This window comes from Labeo rohita, chromosome 7 (assembly GCF_022985175.1).
Source record: "Labeo rohita strain BAU-BD-2019 chromosome 7, IGBB_LRoh.1.0, whole genome shotgun sequence".
In the NCBI taxonomy this organism is placed as follows: Eukaryota; Metazoa; Chordata; class Actinopteri; order Cypriniformes; family Cyprinidae; genus Labeo; species Labeo rohita.
The window spans coordinates 30,169,499-30,192,050 of record NC_066875.1 but is presented as its reverse complement, the minus strand read 5'-3'; the positions used below and the strand labels follow the sequence as shown (position 1 = coordinate 30,192,050).

At 36.9% G+C, this 22,552-nt stretch overlaps 1 protein-coding gene and 1 pseudogene across 1 annotated transcript in view; both read left to right on the top strand.

Annotated features, from left to right (window-relative positions):
- The first annotated feature begins 7,838 nt into the window (after window positions 1-7,838).
- LOC127169010 (intelectin-like) lies at window positions 7,839-11,622 on the top strand (annotated as a pseudogene).
- A 4,085-nt stretch (window positions 11,623-15,707) lies between these two features.
- The window catches only part of LOC127169006 (intelectin), a 508,248-nt gene continuing 501,403 nt past the window's right edge, over window positions 15,708-22,552 (top strand). The window contains exon 1 of the mRNA XM_051116206.1: window positions 15,708-15,715. The gene's annotated coding sequence lies outside the window, so the exon portion shown is untranslated. The remainder of the gene's footprint in view (window positions 15,716-22,552) is intronic.

The window sequence follows — 22,552 nt, the reverse complement described above, 5'->3', positions numbered from 1 at the left end:
TTGATAAGTACTCATCAAGAAGAGATTTAGTATATTCCAGTCCAGAGAAAGGACTGAAGGGCCAGGAAAAAGGATCACTACTTGAGAGACCTATAAAGAAAGGTCTAGAAGGGCTATAGAGTTGAAAAACCTAAGCCCAGAAAAAATCTGCCAGTGTCTCATTATAACCATATACCTGGGGGATCACCTTAAAGAGCAAAAACAGTCCAGGAAATAGAGCCAGTATCACAAAAGCAGAACCTTGTGAAGGAAATTTTTGATTAATCATAACATTACTTTTCTTTGCAGGCCTTACATTTGTATGCTTTTGAGAACAAACAACATTTTAGTGCATTGTAATAATGGTTGTATATTGGCAAGACGGCTAGACAATGTTAAAAACAGATAATGCATGACTTGAGTAACAAGCTAAAGTAATCAAAACCCAAATTGGTTTTGTTAGTAACAGAGGGGAGCTGCAATAAACAGATATGTGTAAAGTTTAGCCATATATAGATTTTGTTGCTTTGTTGATTTCATTTGGTACATCAAAACATTTCATTTGGTACACAAACATAGACAAATATGATGAGGCACAGTGTGACAGTTTTGTTGGTTTTTGTGCTTTTTATTAGAATTATCATGACTGGATTGGGACAAACCAGACATGGCCACTTGCTTTCTCTAGGGAGAAGTTGTTAGCCCTGGGCCACACCACAATTCTCCCCGAAGCAAGTTTTGTGGTCCGAGTGAGAATGGACAGAAATATTAAGGTGACTAGGGAGAAAGGAGGAGGACTAGTGATGTGTGTTTATTAGGGATGGTGTAACTCGGAAGTCGGGACACATTACTATAAAAAGAACAGTCTTGTTCCAAGGACATTGAACTGTTAGTGATTGGCATGAGGCCATATTTTCTACAGAAGAAATTTTTGATTATTTTTATGATGACTAAAAATATGTAGAAATTTTTATGCTTTAAACATTGCAATACGTCCAAATTGTAAATTTCAACATCAATAAAAAAGTACAAAAATGTATGTTTTGTGCTTGTAAAGGTTACATACTAATACCTATGTATTAACAATGAGACCAGACTGATTAATTGTATATAGACAAGTTATCCCTTTACTTCTCAGTGAGAGAAATACAAGTTGTGGAGTGTGGGCACGTGAACTGGTTGAAATGCGTGTGTTTCGCAGTGGATGTCAGAGACATGAGAGCCCTAAAGAAACTTGTGAAACTTTGAGAGACCGTTTTGAAACAACTGATTGGCAAATACTGATAAATTTGCATGGTGATGATACTAACAGTCTAACATCCTGTGTTACAGATTTTATCAGTTTTTGTGTTGAGAGTATTGTTAGTAATAGAAGGAAGATGGAACAAGGCCTGCAGCAGAATAGTTTAGATCAGTACCAGACTTCACTTTACTCTGCGCCTTCAAATGCCTCAAAAAGACTTGAAAGTCCAGTAGCTAAGCCATGAGTGACAGTTAATATATTTGTATTGTGCTTCTGGGCCTCGACACATCTTTGGGTTTGTCCTTTGCTTGATGATTTCCACTGTACCAATCATTCAGTTTGAGAGACAGCACTGTTTCAGTGCTACGATTTAAATCTTGTGCCAAGTACATATTGTAAATGATTTTAGCACTGCACTCTTATAAAGCCCGAAACACACTGCACGATTTTCGGCTGTCCCAGATGAAAGATTGGCATTGTGAAACAATCATGTCGATTTCTGTGATCGTGGCTTCTAATCTGTGGTCCTATGTCTTAAACCATCTACACACTGCACAATTTCAGCAATCCTATAAGATCATTGCTGATCACACTGTGCGACATAGATCTAATAAACTTGGGTACTACATGCATGTAAACTGTACGATGATGACACCTGTTGACTCGTAGGCTACGACACACGTTACTATAGTAGAATAAAACGTCATCAGCATGCGCTAGTGGTAAGAATCACACTTTGGCAGTTGTAGTTTTTATGTATGCTGAAAAAAAGTAGAAGCGGTGAAAGAGGAAGGAATAAGAGCTTGAGGTAAGCAGTTTTAAGTTATAGCGCCATGTCACGTTGGTTTCATGTCGCATTTTTATTAGCTGGTCAGTAAACGTGGCTCATGGGAGCAAGCACACCGTGGAATGATCAGGCTGAATTTCTGACACTGTTAGAAAATGATCATAGGCTATCTTTGGACGCAAGACCGTGACAACGGCCGTCTTTGAACCTTTCTCACTGTACGACACAGGACCACAGATTAGGAGCCACGATCACAGTACAATCATTTTCTAACAGTGTCAGAAATTCAGCCTGATCATCGCACAGTGTGTTTGCTACCACGACCCACGTTTACTGACCAGCCAATAAAAACTTAAAACTGCTTACCTCAAGCTTTTATTCCTTCCTCTTTTTTTTCAGCACACATAAAAACTACGGCTGCATCCGAAATGGCCTACTTCTCTACTATATTGTAGGGGAAAAGCAGTAGGCGAGCGAGTAAGTATGTCCGAATCCTTAGTATTCATAAAAGAGTAGGTGAGAATTACCTGAGTGACAAACTAATTCTCACGAGATTTGGACATACGTCCACTTAAAGTGCACCCGAATGTGCCTATAGTAGGAAAAAGGACTATGTGAAGAAAGAAGTATGTTTGAAACCTAAAAGAGTAGGCGAGAAATCCCGGATGTCCTACTGCTTCAGCCCAGATTGTAGAGTGTTCATCGATGGATACTTTTCAATCCCAAGAGTCCACGGGAGAGCAATACGTCATCATCGAACGTGATTGAGAACCGCAACAAGGGTGTTTACAAATGTGAGTATTGCAAACCAAAACACGGTTCCTTGTGTTAAAATCGTATTTGTTGACCTACTGTATAGTAAGGTGTAAAGATGTTAAACTGTATAGTATATTTGTGATTTTGCTGTGAAAGACGATCTATTTTGTATATCAAACAATAGAGCTCCAGTAAGCACACATACGTTTCCAAAGTTGATTTACACAAATCATATACATCTTAAAGATGCTTACTAAATGTCTATTTAACATTTGACAGGAAAATGTTCTAAAAGAATTGCAGACGAGCATATCACAACATAAAAAATACATCTGAGTGAGTTTGTTATGTGTGCTTATTATGTAGAATTCACTGTTGTCAATACTGCTTTAGTTACTGCTTTTAGTCAATAGTGTTTGTAATGTAAATAAACATATGTACATGAAGTAACTAAACATGGACTATCTATTTCATTTGCCCATTAGTACTGTTGATATATTGAGGAGCAATTGTGTTGGATAAAACGTCAGTTAACACATCAGCAACTACCTCAACATGTAAATGTAGTACAAATCACAGAGGTAACTGAATCCTGTCTGAATGTTACAGGGACAGACAAGACACATGTCTGCTTACCCAGTGCAGAGTGACTGATAAAGGAATCCTGCCATCAAAGGCTTTGAGTGAGTACACTACAGACATCAATATAACATCTTTTAAATCTTATGTTGTAGTTTATTTTAATTGTTGTAATTTCAAACAGAGCCATTACATCACTTTTCTGATACTTGATCTTTCCTGATTTCTGTGCCTTTGCTGCAGATCTTTTGTGGTGGAGCAGTAGCTCCAATGAATGGTGATGGCGGCATTTGTGGGGGAGAAAAAGGAAAACCTGATACAAAAATATTAAGATCATTTTGTTACTTCTAATACAGAGATCAAATCATATTGTGCTATTAAAGTGACAGTTTTGTATTATATTTGTGCATCTTTGTATGACCTGAAATGTCTGCAGACTGGTGTGTGCACTGAGAAAGGAGAAATCCACAGCAGCATCCTGGAAATGGTCTAGTGCGATGGATGAGGCCCTCCATCACTCCACCTGCCCTTGTTCTCTCATCTGGACCAGATGTTGCTGTGGCCTCTTCGTCATCGGTGTGCTGGGAGCCAGCGAAAGCATTTAGAAAAAGACCAAAAGACACTGAGGATGTGATTTTGGTCAAGTTTCTTCTGCTGGTTTCATCTGTCACTGGAGTTTCAGAAGCTTCAAAAGCATCATCAAATAATGTCATGAAGCTTCTGAAACTCAGGCTCTATGACTGATGTTGTATGAACAGAAACCAGCAGGACAAACGTCACCAAAATCACGTTGTGTGTTCAGAAAAAAAAAAAAAAAAAAAAAAAAAAAAAAAAAAAATAAAATAAAATAAAATAAAATAAAATAAAACAGACACAAGGACTGGAGTGTGGAGGCGAGTAAATAATGACTGAATTTATATTTTTGGATGAACTAACCCTTTAAACCCAAATAGAAATAGTATTTAATGTATGTAAGCATTTATATAATAGTAATAATAACTTTAATTGTTATGATGCGGACGGGACACAGATGGTAAGTATATGCAATAACAGTTTATTATAAATGAGTTCAACAGACAGGATGAGAAGAACAGGTAAGTAGACAATCTTGAGAGAGTTTGAGAGCGTAGAATGAGAATGTAACCAGTTCTGTTTCCGTTGTATCCACAGATGATCCGACGACGACGAAGCCAATGACGAACACCACAATCACACACCACAACTCACGGGAGGACACGAGGAAGGCGATCGCTGGGAATCTGAAGGAGAACGAGGAACCAACAAGGAGATAACAGGTAAGTGCAAACAGGTAAGTATGGCAGGTAATAAGTTGAGATCAGCGAGTCCACTTCGAATAGTCGAGCTTGGACAGGGACTGCAGGTTGGTGTGTGCTTTTATGTGGTGCTTGATTGATGAGATGATAGCTGTCAGGTGCTGGTGATCAGAACTCGGGTGATTGTGAGCGTTGCGTTGTAGTGAGGGTGGAGCCTGGCGTGGATGTAACATTAATACACTTTAAGAAATTAGCAGCTTTATTGTGTGTTTGTGCCCAAGACATAAAAAAGAATTCACAAAAATAACATTTACATTTATGCATTTGGCAGATGCTTTCATGCAAAGTGGCTTACAGCGCTCTTATTACAGTTAGGATGTGGGTTCACCAAATGTAAATACATGTTTGTCAGAACAATATGTTTGAATAAAGCTCTGCTCCATGCATCATTATTTATTGCCATGGTTACTTTATGTATTCTTTTACTCATTTTTTCATGTTTCCTGTTGTTGTCAGTAAAAAAAAAAATATAATTGTTTCATTAACTAATGCGTTAATTCATGACTTGACTGAAAATTAAAATGTGTTCACCTTGGCTGGATTTATTGTGTAGTCATGGCACATGACAAAAATTACATTTTGCTTGTTTTACTAAAAAATACAATTAATTATTGGTCAGCATATATCATTATTATTGTTAATAAGTGTTAGGGTGGGCTAGCCATTCATTCTGAGGTCATCTTAATTTCTAAGTAGTAACACTTACATTTTTTGAGTGTAAACTCAACAGTCTTCTCCCAAACATGAGATCTTCCAGCAGCTGCCTGACTTCTCCTTTGTGCAGATATTGCCAACATGGACGAAAACGTACTAGGTAGGGTTGTTGTGTTACTGTCTATGAGGTGTTTGTGCAACTGTCGCTCTTATTTTCTTTTTATTATTATTACTGCAGACCTTATAGTTGCATACAAGTTCAGGGAAAGATGGTAGTATGTCTAACAATGAACAATCAATGACAAAAAAATAAAATGTTTTTTCATACAACATAGTATGAGATTATATACACAGAAAAAAACATTACAAAATCATTATATTCATATAATCATAATGCATTAAAAATTGTATTGTTTTTGTTATTTATAAGCCTCTGTGATGAAACGAAAGAGAAATTCAACAAGAAAAAGAAGAAAACAGGTGATTTATGCCAGTTTTGTGTGTGAATGAAGAATTTTGCACATAAAATAAAGAAATTAATAACGCATTCCAGAAATAATGTTTTGGGTTCTCGTAATAAAAATAATATCTTTACGGATTAAACTGTGGGTCATATTAGTATTGTTAAAAATATGAAAACTTAAATCAACCCCAAATGTATTGGTTATACTACAATCACAATAAAAGGGCAGCTGTTTCTTTAGCAAGACCTCAAAATTAGCAAATTTCATCTACATCAAAATATTTACAAATAGATGAATTAAATAGATGACATAACAGTTACGTAATGGATTGGCGATTTTTGGTAATTTCATGACTTACCTACTGGCAACGTAACGACGTTACATCGCCTCGCCTGAAATCAGTGTTGGGAAGGTTACTTTGGAAATGTAATAGGTTACAGATTACAAGTTACTTGATTTAAAATGTAATAAGTAGTGTAACTTTTCAATTACTTTATTAAAGTAATGTAACATTACTTTTAATTACTTTTTGATTACTTTTTTAAATTTCTAATATTTTCAACTGTTAATCATTTTGAAACATTTAAACCAGGCAGAGTTAACCTTACAGTAGCACTCAACACTGATTACTGTCAGACTTTCAAAATCCTTTATCACTTAAATTAACATTATAATAAGTAAGGGATAACATACATCTTTATTTTGCGATAACAGCTGTCTGAATGTACATTATCTCACTTATTACACAGCTGCTTGATAGATTATTTAGATGTTTCGTGTCAAAATTATTAGACACGAAACACTGATCTGAGTTGAAATATTTGAACGCAAAGCTTCCATGACGAAATCAGTTGCTAGCAAATTGCAAGTTCAAACTAGACATTTTAGGGATACAGTGCAGTCATACCACTTTTCTTACACAACATTTCACCACATAAATAAGTAGTAGTACTAGTTTGTTAGTTATCTTATAATCCATTACAGTGTACAGTGATTGCAAATTATTTATACTGTGCTCATTAATAAATAAAACCCATTGGTAGCCACTACTTTGTCTCATTAACTGTCTGTTATTTGCACACACAGTGACAGTTATGTCTCATAAATGTTGTGCAATTATCAAATTGGGGTGTGTTGGGTATTGCTAAATACCTTTTATAATACTGTTGTTGCATCTGTTATTTTCAATGCTGTTGTGTGTTAAGGGGAGAAATTTGTTTTACTTTATGTCCAAGATGTGGTGTATGTTTGTTTGGTTTAATTTTCACTTTATCTATGTATGTTATTTATATGCTGCTGCTCCTTCTGTGACATGTGAATTTCTCCTCTCTCCTTCTATCATAGCTATTAAACTATTTCTTGTTATGATGTTATTTATGTTATGATCTTGTTATAACATATAGCGCGGTGACCCAAGTTCGATTCCCGTCTCGAGGTCCTTTGCCGATCCCGCTCCCCCTCTCTCCTCCCAGCTCTTTCCTGTCATCTCTCTACTGTCCTATCACAATAAAAGGCATAAAAAGCCCCCCAAAAAAGTAAAAAAACAAAAAAAAAAAAAAATGGCAGCAGTTGTGTTTGTATGAAACAATAGAGCAAGTCCACGATACCAGGATGACAGAATTAAGAAATTGTCTACATAATATCGAATTAAGCTTTAATATTTTATTAGCTAACCTAACTCAAAGCTTCCACCAAGAAAAATTATCAAGCATATAGCACTGACTTAAGTTGCCTCGAATGAGTCTGAGCTGTGCAATAATTGAATTTAAAGCACAGCCACCACAAATTCAGAATTTTTATTTTTTATTTTTTTTTTTTTGGGGCTTTTTATGCCTTTTATTGTGATAGGACAGTAGAGAGATGACAGGAAAGAGCTGGGAGGAGAGAGGGGGAGCGGGATCGGCAAAGGACCTCGAGACGGGAATCGAACTTGGACATTTTCTCAACAGAGAGGGTGCAGCCTGTATCTTATTGTAATAATGACTAGAATTACTCCTAAACTTTAATTAGGCTAGGCATGTGGAATACATATTTGCATATCTTACGCATCACATTGTGTAAGAAATATTACAAAATTATTGGGGTGGAGGGTAGGTTTAAATAGGTGCACATATTCTCTGTCTCAGACAGAAGCTTGAAGCCTGGATGGCGTTTGATAAATCAGAAGAGGGAAACACAAGACAAGACAAAAATGTAAGAATTCTTTGTCATACAAATGAGTGTATTTTTTTCTGATGTAAACCAGGTTTTGTTGACAATGGTTACATATGCACAAGGCTGCACTTTTGTATGGCATACAGTATATCACTTTTAATTTTACAACATTAGGGTGGAAATGGCAAAACAACATGAAGTACTGCATAAAAAATACTGTACATAAGCAACTGACAAAGTAGGAAACAGCAGACATTTGTTCATAATCAAGTGAACAACAAAAATTGCTTTTCAACAAATTGATAGAAAAATGTGCTTAATTTGTAACTGTAAATCCTTTTTTCTGTTGTTTGCAGAATACAAAAATGTTTTTAGGGATCCTTCTCAGCCTCTCACTGAATTTATGGTTCTGTGAGGCTACATTAAGTAAGTGTAATAATTTGTTGATTGAAATGGATTTATCTGAAGATATTGAAAGCCCCATTTTGTATCACAGTATATTAAAATATGTATTTATGTTCTACATTGTAGCAAATCAACAAAAAGTGACACCTTGCAGTTTCTGTGATACCTGCAGCAACTTTGAGGCTGCAAATCTACTGGGAAGAATTAAATATGTTTGCTCGAAGCTGCAAAGAAATTCGTGAGAAGTATGATGTTCAAAAAGGTATGCTATTTCCACTATCTTCATTTTATTTTATTTAATATTAAATCATTTAAAAAAAAAAAAAAGATATGGAGAAAAACATGAAAATACATTTTTTAACTCCCTTATCAGCATCCAAAAAAAAATAATTTTATGGCTAAAGAAGTTATTATACAAAGGCTTAGACAGACATATCCACATATTTTCAAATACAAAAGCACAACATATATTCACATGTCAGTCAGTGAGTGAGAAACATTGCATGTGTCAATGTTTGGTTATTTTCCAGAAACTATATAAACAGATTCCAAATATTACGGTAATCCTTTAGTTTGCCCTTTATACTGTAGGTTATTCTTTCCAATGCAATGTAATGTGCCAGATCTTTCAATCATTGATCAATGGATATTCTATGTTCTTCAAGTGAAATGCTACTAAAAGTCATTAATTTTAGTGTGATAACCTGATAATTGTTACGGGGCGAGGAAGACGGGAAGCGGTTGGATCCAAACGCAGAGCTTTATTAGGCAAAGACATGATCAAACACAGACAGGGTCGAACATTGGCAAACAGGTATTTTTGGGCAAGACACAAGAGCAATCCGTAAGACGAGGGTTGATCAGCGGCGAACGTAATCCAAGGGACGAGGCAAACAGGTAATCCAAAAAGACAGGTTAGAGTTCATTCGAGGGCCGAACAGAGTCCAAAATCACAAGGCAAAGGGTTAAATCCACGACAGACGAAAAGTCCGGGGCAGGCTGAAGGCAGACAAGACGATATAACAAGGTGGGGATACAAGACTAGAATAACTGGATTGAAATATTCTAGTGCAACAGTCTGTGTAATGGCAAGGCGACCTCTGGTGGCGAGCGAACTGAGAATCACTACCAGATTCGTGACAATAATGATAAACTTACCAAAAATAAACCCAAAGCACATATTTCACATACTTCTGTTCAATTAGACGGCCTGTACTATCTGATCTCATCAAGAGGGGTCCTTTACCAGACGTTCTGTGATATGACCACTGCTGGTGGCGGCTGGACGCTGGTGGCCAGTGTTCATGAAAACAACATGTATGGAAAGTGCACTGTTGGTGATCGCTGGTCTAGTCAGCAGGGCGATAACCGAAACCGGCCTGATGGTGACGGGACATGGGCAAACACAGTCACATTCGGAGATGCAGAAGCTGCTACAAGTGATGATTATAAGGTACTTTTTTGTTACATTTATGGTTTTACAGAAATGGTTTAACATAAAGGACATTAAGTCACTGGACTGTCAATCAATGTTGTTTATCTAGAATCTGAAACAGAATCTGACACAGATTCTAATATTATCAAAATATTATAATATATAATAATATATTAATATTATTCAAAAATATTATCATTTGACTGCACTGACACTGTCAAATGAGAGGAAAACAATTGTGTTTCTATTTTGTAACTTAAAGTAAAGTTGTTTTTTAAATGCAATTTTGTAACATCAATACTGTTGTTTTCCTTTCTATTACAGTGAATCTATTTTAAAACAATTGGCATTTTATAAAGCACTATATAAATAAATGTGACTTGACTTGACAGAATCCTGGATACTTTGACATTGTGGCACAGGATGTATCTGTGTGGCATGTTCCTAATAATGTTCAGCTGGAACAGTGGAGAACTGCCTCCATCCTGCGATATCACACTGAAAAAAATTTCTTGAACCAACATGGAGGAAACCTTTTCAATTTATTCAAGGTCAGATAAACTTTGACACAAGTTTTGGGTATGAAACATTCACAGAATATAGGCAAAGCTACAAATAAAAAAACAGCACTGGATAATCGTCTTCATTTTTCCAGAAATTGCCTGTGAGGTCTGGATTTGGGACATGCATCACTGATAATGGACCTGCTATTCCAATAGTGTATGATACTGGAGATGTGGAATCAACCAAAAATCTGTATGGTCCTCATTCAAGAGGCATAGCAATATTTCTTGAGTCAGTATCATGTGTGCATGTACCTACCATCACAAATCATCATCAGTGATATATTTTGTGCATGTTTTTCAGGAATATTTGAGCCTGGATTCATTACATTCAGAGTCTTCAATACTGAAAACGCAGCTATGGCTATTTGTTCAGGCATTAAACCAACCGGTTGTAACACTGAACATGTAAGTTAAAAATAATATGGATAATTTACAGCAACATTAATGAACAGAATATGTGATAAATAAGCAAAGGACGTGACGTGTGGTGACTGTGAACACACAGAGCAGTGGGCCCTGGGCCTTGCTCAAGGTTCTCAACTCAGTTGTGGTATTAAAGGTAGAAGACAGCACTGATCATTCACTCCCCCCACTGACAATACCCACTGGACTTGAGACTCAAACCCACAACCTTCAGGTCACAAGTCCAATTCTCTAACTATTAGGCCACGGCTGCCAGTAATAAGTCAGACAGACAATAATTCATGTTTCAGTGTAAAAAAAAAAGAGGAAATGCATTTACAGTAATACACTTACTACAGAAATATATCTACTGCACCAGTGTTATTTGAAGAAATGCATGTTGTGTTGCTAGTAATGTACTCAAATTGTTGCAGTTCTGTATTGGTGGAGGTGGACACTTTCCTGAAGGGGCTCCCAGACAGTGTGGGGACTTTACCAGCTTTGACTGGAGTGGCTATGGTAATAATATAGGTTGGAGTGCGTCCAGAGAGATAACTGAAGCAGCTGTACTTCTTTTTTATCGCTGACACTCTGATCAGTCTAACATCTTCTCTTTGAGCAATTTCATCTTAATTTAACAACAAAATCTTACATGCACAGTTATTTTCACAAAATGTATATCATCACAGTCAGGGCTTGAAAAAAATTCAATTGGTTCACTCTGAGCAGAATCGATATTTCTGAAGTTCTGTTCCTGCGTTCCTCTGTATTACTATCATTCCAAAACCCCAATAGGGTCTGGCTGCAGGCACTTGCATTTTCAGACCTGCACTCTCAGATATGCACTTCCACAAGTGACGTCACTTGCAGTCTTTTTTATTATTTATTTTATTTTATTTATTTTTTTATTTTTTTAATTAATTAAATCTCTCAACATTTTACAGCAGTAGCCAGGTGGTGAAGACAAGAAAAAAGAAACTAAATTACAATGTCACTCACAATCGCCACTTGCACTCTCTGCTACCTGCAGTGTCACTTGCAATGCACACAAATTGTGCTTGTTGCCAATGGAGACAAGATGCTGTGGTGGTTAAACGATTAAAACTAATTTAATAGCATAATGTACAGGGTCATTCATGTCATCTGTAGGAGATAAAAACAAGACCTGCAAATCTGTGGCCACAGGACAGCAGAATATGAACGCAGTGTGCAAAGTCTCTGGTTAAGTGTTTATCCTCCTGTAAAAAAACGCAATACTTAATTTGGCTTAATGTATTTGGATAGTGCTATTAAAAAATCAAATTCGATATACAGTTTATTAATATAATGTATATTTAGGCTATATAGTGTTTTCCTCCCAAAACATGGCATAATGTGGCATAATGGATTGATAAAGATGATAAAGACTAAACTCAATATGCTCCTATTCATTATTAAAACAACTACAGACAAGCAGGTGAGCCCAGAATAAAGGAAAACGTCTATTTAATGCATTGCGTTCTGGGCATGCGCGTCTGCTTGCCTATACGGATGGTCCTTTTAATATCATTTGATGCATTCGTATCTGCTGGAATATAGTTAGTTAACAATAAGGTTTATACTGAATTTGGTTTTTATCATCTTAGTTTTGCCACATTAAGCATTTGCTGGGCAAGTATAAAAGTGAAAGTTTGCACATTGTGTTCATGGCCATATGCTTGCCTTAAAGTACATTAAATCAATAAACTATATAACAAATTCGATATTTTAATGGCACTTAATGTATCTTAAAACATTAAGCCATAGCAAGTGTTTATAGTTTTCTACCAGAAACTTTGTGCATTGCGTTCATATTCTGCTGTTCCACAGATTTGCGGGTCTTGTCTTTATCTCCTACAGATGACTTGCAGGACCCTGTATGTTATGCTATTAAGTAGTTTTAATCGTTTAACCACCACAGCTTCTTGTCTCCATTGGCAACAAGCCCGATTTGTATGCATTGCAAATGACATTGCAGGTAGCAGAGAGTGCAAGTGGTGATTGCGAGTGACCACCTAGCTACTGTTGTAAAATGTTGAGAGATTCGGTTAAAAAAAAAAATAAATAAATAAAGTAAAATAAGATAAAAATAAAATAGACTGCAAGTGACGTCACTTGCAGAAGTGCATTTGTCTGAAAGTGCATGTCTGCAGCCAGACCCTTCTCCCGAAACTGGCCAGAGAAGAGAAAAATACTGGTTAATAACGTTCTTTCTTGAAAAATAAATAATTAAATAAATAATAATAACAATGTGCAGTGTTTTCTTTACTCAAAAAGAAAAAGGAAAAAAAAAAAAAAAAAAAAAAAACACAGAAAGAGATCTTGGTATGGTATCTTGGTATGGTATCTTTACCTGCTGCACCTCACAGCCAATACAGCAAAATCTTTTTTAGATTTTGGCCAAATGTAGGCTACTAAACAAATGAACAAATCTGTTAATGCTCTAAAGACATTAAAGTATTTTTAAAGATTAAAAAGTGTTTAGTGCATTGTTTAAAAAAAATGCTACTTGCATCCTTTTGAGTGAAAATAAGTCGCATAGGCTCACATTTTATTTTTACATTCAGAAATAATGTGGACTAAAATGCCAGAGAAGCAAAATGTTTGTAAACATAAACACAGTTATTAGTTTCCTTCTCTCCTCAACAAATCCTCTGGAGTTAAGGATAAGCGTTTAGGCTATAAAAACGTCAATACAAAAACAAATTAATTTAAGGTGATTCCTACTTTAAGAATGCTTATGTGTAAGGTGTTTGTCACAGTTGAAAAATGTGACAAAGATTAGGAAAGAGGCAAAGACAAACTTTCAAAACACACAATCCTTCTTTCTTTACTGTCGTTGTTACCTTTGCCATCCACCTATGCTGTATAAACTGTTGCATTTTTTTGTTGGGAGGATTCTCTATGATTGGTATGAGGTCCTCCAGGTCATGATTAAAGCATATTCAAAGGCATTGTCTGGAGTCTGTGTGGTTACTGCTGTGCAGCAGATTAGTGGAACACCAAAGATCACCTTGTCAGAAGAAGACCTTACATCAAATAAGTGTGAACATGAAAAAATACTGAGAGAAATGTCTAGGAAAAGATTTAGATAAATGTAATGGAAAAAGGCCTTAGATTGCTATCTTGAGATTTTAAAAGATCAAAAAGAAAAACTATGACCAGATATGAAGGTAAATTCATAAGATGTTGAGGAGAATATCAAACAACCCTTTGTCCATGTAATGAAACTAATCAAAAACAGAATGGGGGAGAAAATTATAGAGCTAGAGCAGGATTCACTTAAGGATATAAGGAAAAAGAAAGTAAACATTGGTTAGCATTTTGGAGAAATGCTGGAGGATTTACAAGGCAAGGACTACGATCACAAATAATGGGTTTAATGGAAAATACAGGAGACAATACAAATGACGGAATTACTGAAAATCTTTAAAAGGGGGGGGGAAAGAGAGTCACTATGGACTGAGAATACAATATGTGCATTCCCAATGCCTATAGTATGCATAAGACACCCTAATATAACTGGAAAAGTGTTCTGGATAATACCTACAGAAATACCAAAATATAATAGTCTGAAGATTATGAAACCTTGAATGTAGACTAACATATAATCTTAGTGTAGATTTGGAGATACTCTACAAAAATGCAGAGAGGACAAAGGTCCAAGAGTTAAGGAGAAGTCCACTTCCAGAGGAAAAATTGACAGATAATGTACTGACTCCCTTGTCATCCAAGATATTCATGTCTCTTTTTTTTTCAGCTGTAAAGAAATTGTGTTTTTTGAGTTAAACATTTCAGGATTTCTCTCCATATATTGGACTGATATGGTGCCCCGATTTTGAACTTCCAAAATACAGTTTAAATGCGGCTTCAAGCGATCCCAAATCCGGTTGTAAATGAGAAAGAAGGGTCTTATCTAGGGTAACAATCGGTTATTTGAAAAAAAAAAAAATACAATTTAATACTTTTTAATGTCAAATGCTTATCTTGTCTTACTCTGCCTCGACTGTTTTTTTTTTAGTTCATGACAGTTAGGGTATGTCGAAAAAACTCCCATCTCATGTTCTCTCTTAACTTCAAAATCATCCTATATCGCTGTTTTACCTTTTTTGTTGAGGGTGTTTGATCTTCTTTGCATGTTCACTTCGCAAAGATTGGGTCGGTACTTCTGCAGTGATCCCATTGTCTTAACCAAGTAATTAATACAGATAGACTGTTAGCAAAAATAATTACAACAACAACTATACCCATATTTGTGGGGGATTTTAATAACCAAGAATTTGCATGTTAAGAAAAAAAAAGGAACAATAAGAATAGTGTTGATTCACATGATAAAAACAGTATATAGCAAAAGAATTATGGGAGACATTACAATAACATTGATGTATACTATAGAATGTATAGAAAATATGTATAGAAAAAGCTCCTGGATATTTAGTTATTTAGTACAACTTCTATGGGTTGGTGAGATAGTCTGCCTGATATCATGTATAGTTAGCTCTGCTGTGGGCAGTCCTTATTCCACAAGTTAGATGCCATCATGCACCCCACAGATGGCGCTGTCCCCATTTATACATACATTTAACATTTGTTTTACACTCCCTTACATATGCAATGATGCAGTGGTTTTAGTGGTTTATGTAATATAGAAGTACATAAGATAATGAAAAACAAAAAGTATTAATTTTTTAAATAACCAAAGAAATTAGTGAAAATTTTGAGACATAATACAATGTGATAGAAGAATATACAACGATGTGGATGGAAAAAAAGGGAAACCAGTTTTTGTATGTGATTAACATGGAACGTATTCTAAGGAAATTCTGAGTAAAAGAAAAGCAAATTGGGATGTTTTATCTCATAGACAGGGGCATTGCTGGAGTCGGAGCCATAAGTTCTTAAAAAAAAAAAAAAAAAGTTTAAATCACAAGACAAAAACGTTAAAATTTCTGAACCATACGAAGAAAAAAAGAAAAGCAACAGAGTAAAATGGTGATAAAATATTTTATTTATCCTGTATAAAATAAGTGAAGAAGATTATTTGTGAAAGTAAGTTTGTCTCATATGAGAGCCAGGTGCATTTAAAGGCCTCAAGGCCTAACTGACTGATTGTTTAGGCCTCATGTCCTATATGACTGCGCTTATGAATAGGGCATATAGAAGGAAGTACCAGAGATGGGAGATGCCACAGGATGAGATAATGCGTATATAACTCATTAAAATCATGACAGCCCTGGTGAAAAAAACCAGCATATGCTGGTAGGTATGTTTTGATGATGGGATGCTGGTTAGGTATGTTTTGATGCTGGTTAACCCTAATACTAACCACCAATCGCTTTGGTACTTTGTGCCATTATTCACATAGTCAAAATACTTGGCCTTGTTGTCAATATAACAGTGTTGTGATATTATTTCCTGATGTAAGCTATTTGATAATTGAAAATAAACAAGACTGCATGCCTGCACAAGTCTGTATGGCAGATATTAGTTTTACAGTATAAAGTTAAAAATTGCTGTATGTTTAATATTGATTGCAAGAGATTGGACATGATTAATGCCTTTTTTATTGTTTGTTGTCAAGAAATGATAGTACAGTGTCATTGGGATACAGAAAAGACTTTAAGGTAAACATAGTAAAACACTTCTTAGACAGAACGGTAGGCCTACATGCAGAATTACAGTGCATACTTTCTGCACTACCTGACTTCCTGGTCTGTCGGGCCACAGATTCTCATCTGCATCAGAACGATTATCTTTCCTTGCAATGCAGCATGGGAAGAATCTTAATGCTTCACACATCCACCTTCATTAGTGAAAGTCAAGATTCATTTTGAACCAGTTCATCAGTGTGAATCAATTATTATTAAAATGACTGAGAATAACTGTAAACAGAGAAAAGAACAACGTTGAAGCAAGCAGTTGCGTTGCCACATGCCTATTCACGAGTTCACCCTTACATCTAATCTGGTTGAGTAAACAGTAAGCATATTTTGGCGTGCTGTCCTGGGGGAGGGCCCTGAGCCCGGAATATGGCCCGAACCCAGAGAACTCCCCCCTTCCCAAGTATAGGATGAGGATAGATTAAGAGTGAGGAGTTGGGGTGGAGGGGGGATGCCGAAAAACAGTCGAATGAAGGAGGTAAGTCAGCTGTGTGCATATATATGACTTGTGCTAGTTTGGATGTTTAGCTAGACGAGTTGCACCTGTGCCAAATTAGTTGATTATTTGATCATGCTCCTCCCGAACTTTGTTATCAAACATCATTTCACGAGTTCCCCCTTACATCTAATCTGGTTAAGTAAACAGTAAGCATATTTTGGCGTGCTGTCCTGGGGGAGGGCTCGGAGCCAAAATATGGCCCGAACCCAGAGAACTCCCCCAAAAGAAGCTTGAGACAGCAGCCAGACTTGTTAGTTGCCCCCCAAAATATGCATGCTGAGTAGAAATTTGAGGGGGGTGCAGAGCGACTTGGAGAGCCTGTGCACTGCTCGACGGGAGCTGTGGCTCGAAGTGTCAGACTGGCGAGTCCTACATGTCGCTAAAGGAGGAGCATGGTGGCAGATATCAAATGAGGGGCTCTCGCTGCTTCCGAAGGGAGGGCGAGTCCCTCTTGCAGCAGGAGACGAGGAACGGTTTGATGCGTCAGACGAGGGCTCCCGCTGCGACCGGAGGGAGCCTGCAGCTCTGCTGCACCAGGAGGTGAAGCCCCGTCCGACGCTGGATAGGCAAGAATATTTAAGTCGATAGATGGAGGGACTCTCGTTGCTTCCGAAGGGAGCTGCGGCTCTGCTGCACCGGGAGGGATGACATATCGGGTGGAGGGCCCCCACTGCAACCGAAGGGACCAGAGGGGCTCTGCTGCACCGGGAACACTCAAAAAAATAGCACTTTGGTTGAACATGATTTAATCGTGGACAGTGGTTCCACATGATTGCACCACATTATCTTAACAACACTGGATGATGTTAAACCAGCTTCAAATATTTGTGTTTATTTTACATGAACAGATGACATTGAGTAAACATGATTTAAATACTTATTTTTAACTTGAATTAATGGTTTTTATTGAACTTCAATTAATCATGCCATCTTAAATTTAATCCTTGATGTTAAGCCGATATGTTTACATCACTTTTAATGAATCCCATTTAGTCAAGTTACTACTATGCTATAAAATAATGAATATCACCTGTTTTTTCCCCATACTTCAATGACTACAGAGGCAGCAAATATGTAATAAATCCTTTTTACTAGGGAACAGCTTAAGCAGGTGTCACACTTTCAAAAACATTTCAGACTCTTAAAACACATTAAGCCTGAATTTTTGACAATGTATACAAAACAAATGTGTACAGAAATGTTTTCCTTTACAATGCAAAATGAAATAACAGGTTCACATTCCTACATGTACAACCCGTTAATAATAATAATAATAAAAAAAACTTAGCAAAGTGTGTTAGCTTTTAATGCATTTCACAACAAGAAAGTAACATCTGCAATTCCAAAGTAAAAAAAAAAAAAAAAAAAAGGGTTATTTTTCTTCATCAGCCCTCCACTGAAGTGCAAAACTTTACCAAACTGCTTGTGTCCTTCAAGCGGTCTGTAAATCTATTCCAATTCCAAAATGTGCCTGGATAATTTTTGTAAAGGAAAAGCAAACACAACGTGACACAATGTGTGCTATGTGGAACATCTTTGAAAACTATTTAAAATACATTGTCATTCAAACATATTTCCTTCAAGAACAGTCAGAAGCCATTAAAACCATCATTTAAAAAATAAAAAGTGTTTAAAAGGACAAGTTTTACAAAAAAAAATATATAAATAAATAAATAAATAAATAGTCATCATTAACTAACCCATGAGTCATTGAAACCCTTGATGGTTTGCCTTGACCTTCTGACTTAATTGGGGGAGTTAAGGACAAATGTAATTTTTAGGAAACTATTCCTCTTCACATACTGTATGCCCTGATGTACAAAAAAAAAACAAAAAAACAACTTGAACTTGAAGCATGAACATGTTTTGACTATTTGACACTAAAACCATTATAGTTTCAAGGTGAAGATCAATATGTTCATCAGTCCTTGGTCAAAAGCTTGGTCTTGAGCACTTGAACTTTGGTGGAGAGTTTGTGTCCATCAAGCTCCAGGAACACTTTTTGCAGTAGTTCAAAGGTGTATCGAAGCTCCTTCAGATAACTTAGATTTAGGGCATATATTAGCCCAATCAGCAATGCAACACCATTAGCTACATTACCAAGCCCTTCTAGTGCTGTAACTCCTTCAAGAACTACTCCAACATCCGCAGGTTCATCACCAACTTCACAACCTTCACATCTGATGACAAAAACGCATATCACCATTTCTTTGAGTACAGCTTCAGCATTGGAAAAATCTGCATCCTATAAAACAGAACAAAGTACATTAATAATAATGTACTATAAAATGTATTGTTATACACAAAAAATATTGTCAGAATATTCAGGCAATAATACCATGCACTCCTTGATGAGATTGTCAGGATCCTCATTTAGGTAGACAAACAGGGCTTTGAGGACACACTCCCTCTTAACATTAATGCAGTCACACTAGGGAAAATAAGTGAGTAACAAATGATTAATTTATCTAGAAAAACAATTTTTGCAGTTATCATACCTGTGTAAGTGGCACAAGAAGTTTCCTTATCCTTTGTCCCTGAGCTCCACCTCTCTTGGCAAAGATCCTCAGAAGACTTGGAGTGTGTTCATCCAGCTTTGAGAAGAATTTTGAAATTAAGGCGACAGTTGTTATCCGTGCAAATTCAGCACAAACCTAAAACACAAAGAGAAAAACACCACAACTTTAATGTATGCCCAAAAAAGCTAGCTAGCCTATGTGTTCTAACTTGCTTATATGGTGAAATTATTTTATTTGACTTATTGGCATTTTAATACATTTAATTTTATGTAAAATCGATTTCACAGCTTGGTTCTGTAATTTGACATTTTATATTTAAGGCTTCTTTTCCAGTCACTGCAGCCTGTTAAGGATCCCTGTTCCTTAAGGCAAGGATGCCGTTTTATAAGGGCTTCAGCCACTTCATTCAATTCAGCGTCAGAGAGGTACACTTTGAATTTTACCATTTCTTCAGCAAGTCCATCCAAAATGTCTGATTTCAGCTTTGGGTCTGGATTCAGTAGAAAGCCATTTTTTTGGTATTCTGAAATGCCTTGTTCCAGCTTAATTTCTGCATCATAGGAGAAACGGGGCACAACAAAACATGTTGGCCAAGAAGACCTTGTATTTGAGTCAACTCTTGGGGGTCAAGGGATGAAGGTGGTGATACTTCAGAGGATGATCTTGAAGACAATGTCTGTGTCACATGATGAGGGAGATGGAGATACTGCTAAAGAGTCACAGAGTTTGATGACCTTAAGGGTGCTTTTGTTATGAACATCAGTTGTGGAAGTCAGGTTCACAAATTCATTAAAGTCAGGGTCCATGATTTGAAGTCTGATTTCTCCCATCAAATTACACTGTGTCTGTATCTCATTCTTTAATTCTGCCAAAGAACAAGGGACACCATTCTGAAGTGTCACTTTCTGGGCATTGTTCTCTCCCAGAATTACACGCAGGATGATGGTGGAGGTCATTTTTACAATCCTGTTGATGAGAAAAAAAAAAAAAAAAAAAAAAAAAAAGAACTGTATTGTTTGCACTGTAGGTACATAAGATTCATTCATACAGTTAAACAAGAAATATTTAAATGGCACCTGTTATGAATGAATCTGTCTTTTCAGTGACACCAAACGAAGACCTCCAACCTTGTAGTCAGCCAATGGATAGCCATCAGCTAATTCACTTAGTTCAAGAAAGAAAATCTCCCGTGATGGAGAAGAGGTCAGTTCAAAGGCCCTAAAATGCTCCCTATACCAACCACACAGACCTTTAAGAACAAAACACAGTCCCTTCTGCACTATACAAATCTGAATAATCTCTGCAAATTCAGGGAGCCCATCTACAGAGTGACAAACAACAATCATCCCATTTCTGTAACTGAGGCCTTTACTGGTGACACTTGTGGTGATCTGGATGAATTCAGTGTCTGGGTACTTGTCTTGGACGACCTGTGTTATTTCTGTTCTCAAAACAGTCAGAGGCACTGTTGACACCATTGATACATCTAGTGCAGATTTTTCAAGATGGTACGATTTCAAACTGTGAGAAATCATTAGCTGGTGCTTAGCTGCAAGTGTGAGGGGGATATTTTTTAAACAACTGGTAAGCCGAGCAACTTGCTTGAAAAATCTGTGTTTGGCTTCGAAGCGCATAGTCCACAGAGGCACAAGTGGACCATATGACTTGATAAGTGCAGGGTAGTGTTCCAAGAAGTGCTGTTTAGGAATTAACTTCACACCTGGAAAAACTTCCTAAAACCTCTGTCGGTGTTCAGAAACTTTGCCATCAAGGTATGCAATTGATTCATCAGTGTGAACTGGTGATACCACAGGCTCAACAATATCTTTGAGATCCATAAGCACCTGCCATGCAGGCTCATCTTCTGGCACCATGTGTCCTACAAGCAATGGAAGCAACTTATCAGGTTCCAGTTCTCGTGAGCATTGCCTCCAATAGTATTCTGGCTGAACATTGAGCGAGGGATTGCATGAGGTCTGTTTGTCTTATCCGTCCATTTATAGGGGAAATGGACAATACGTTCATTGAGAAATTCAAAGGTGAAGTACTTCTTTGATAAAAGCATTGATAAACAATGTTTAAGCTCAAATGGTACAAAACCTTCAAAAACATCATGCATGACATCTGGGGGATATCCAGAGAGAACATGAAAATGAGCAAGGTGTGTGGAGAATACACATTCTTTTTTAACACCAAAACAACAGCTGCCAGTCTGTTGTGCAGATTTCAGGTGAGCAACATAGCTCTCTCTCTTTCTAAGGCTAAACCTACCTGACCGAACCTCATTAGTCTGAATTTCCAAGCTCTTTCCAGTGCAGAATCTGCAGTAATACTCAGAAGAAAAACTCTCAACATAACCAGCTATGCAGTGGGCCCCAAGGTTGTCTGCAATCACAACATGAACAGTACCCTTCACAAAATGACCAACTGAAGGAATAAAAATGCCAACTTCTTATAAATGTGCCAGGTCCTCAAGAAGAGGCTCAAGGATTTTATTGAAGCCGTATTCTTTCACGTCATTACTTTTACACAACACAGCCAAGTAAATGGACGACATTGTTGCATGAGAACTTGTAGGCAAATTGCTTAGAGTCCAATATACTGCACAGAGCTTGTGTGCTCTCCGAGAGGTACCAAGAGGGTTACACACTTCAAAATCGTCAACATACAACCTTAACAAAAGTCTTAAATCATCTCCTGACAGGAATGCATTTTCCCTAAAGATACTGCCATCTTGATATGATGAATAAACAGCTTCATTACGCTCATATCTGTGGTTTGCCAGTATTGTTTCAATCACATCCTCCTTGGCTAACAGCTGTTGCAGGAATTTTAAAATGGGAACATACTGAAAAGTTTTTCCCTGTTGTGAATCAAGGATGTACTCAACAGGTTCAACAACACAGAAGTGACTTTTATAAAACTCCTTGCGCCGATACACTGTGCTTAGTGGACCACGCTGTCCTATTGCTGTGTGCAGTGGATGAGACTCACACACAGCTTTGGCAATGTCTTGAATAATTGCGTCATCACAGGCAAGACTGTGTTCCTGAAACAGATCTTTGAGCCTGTCACATGTAACAGTTTGGGATGAGGTA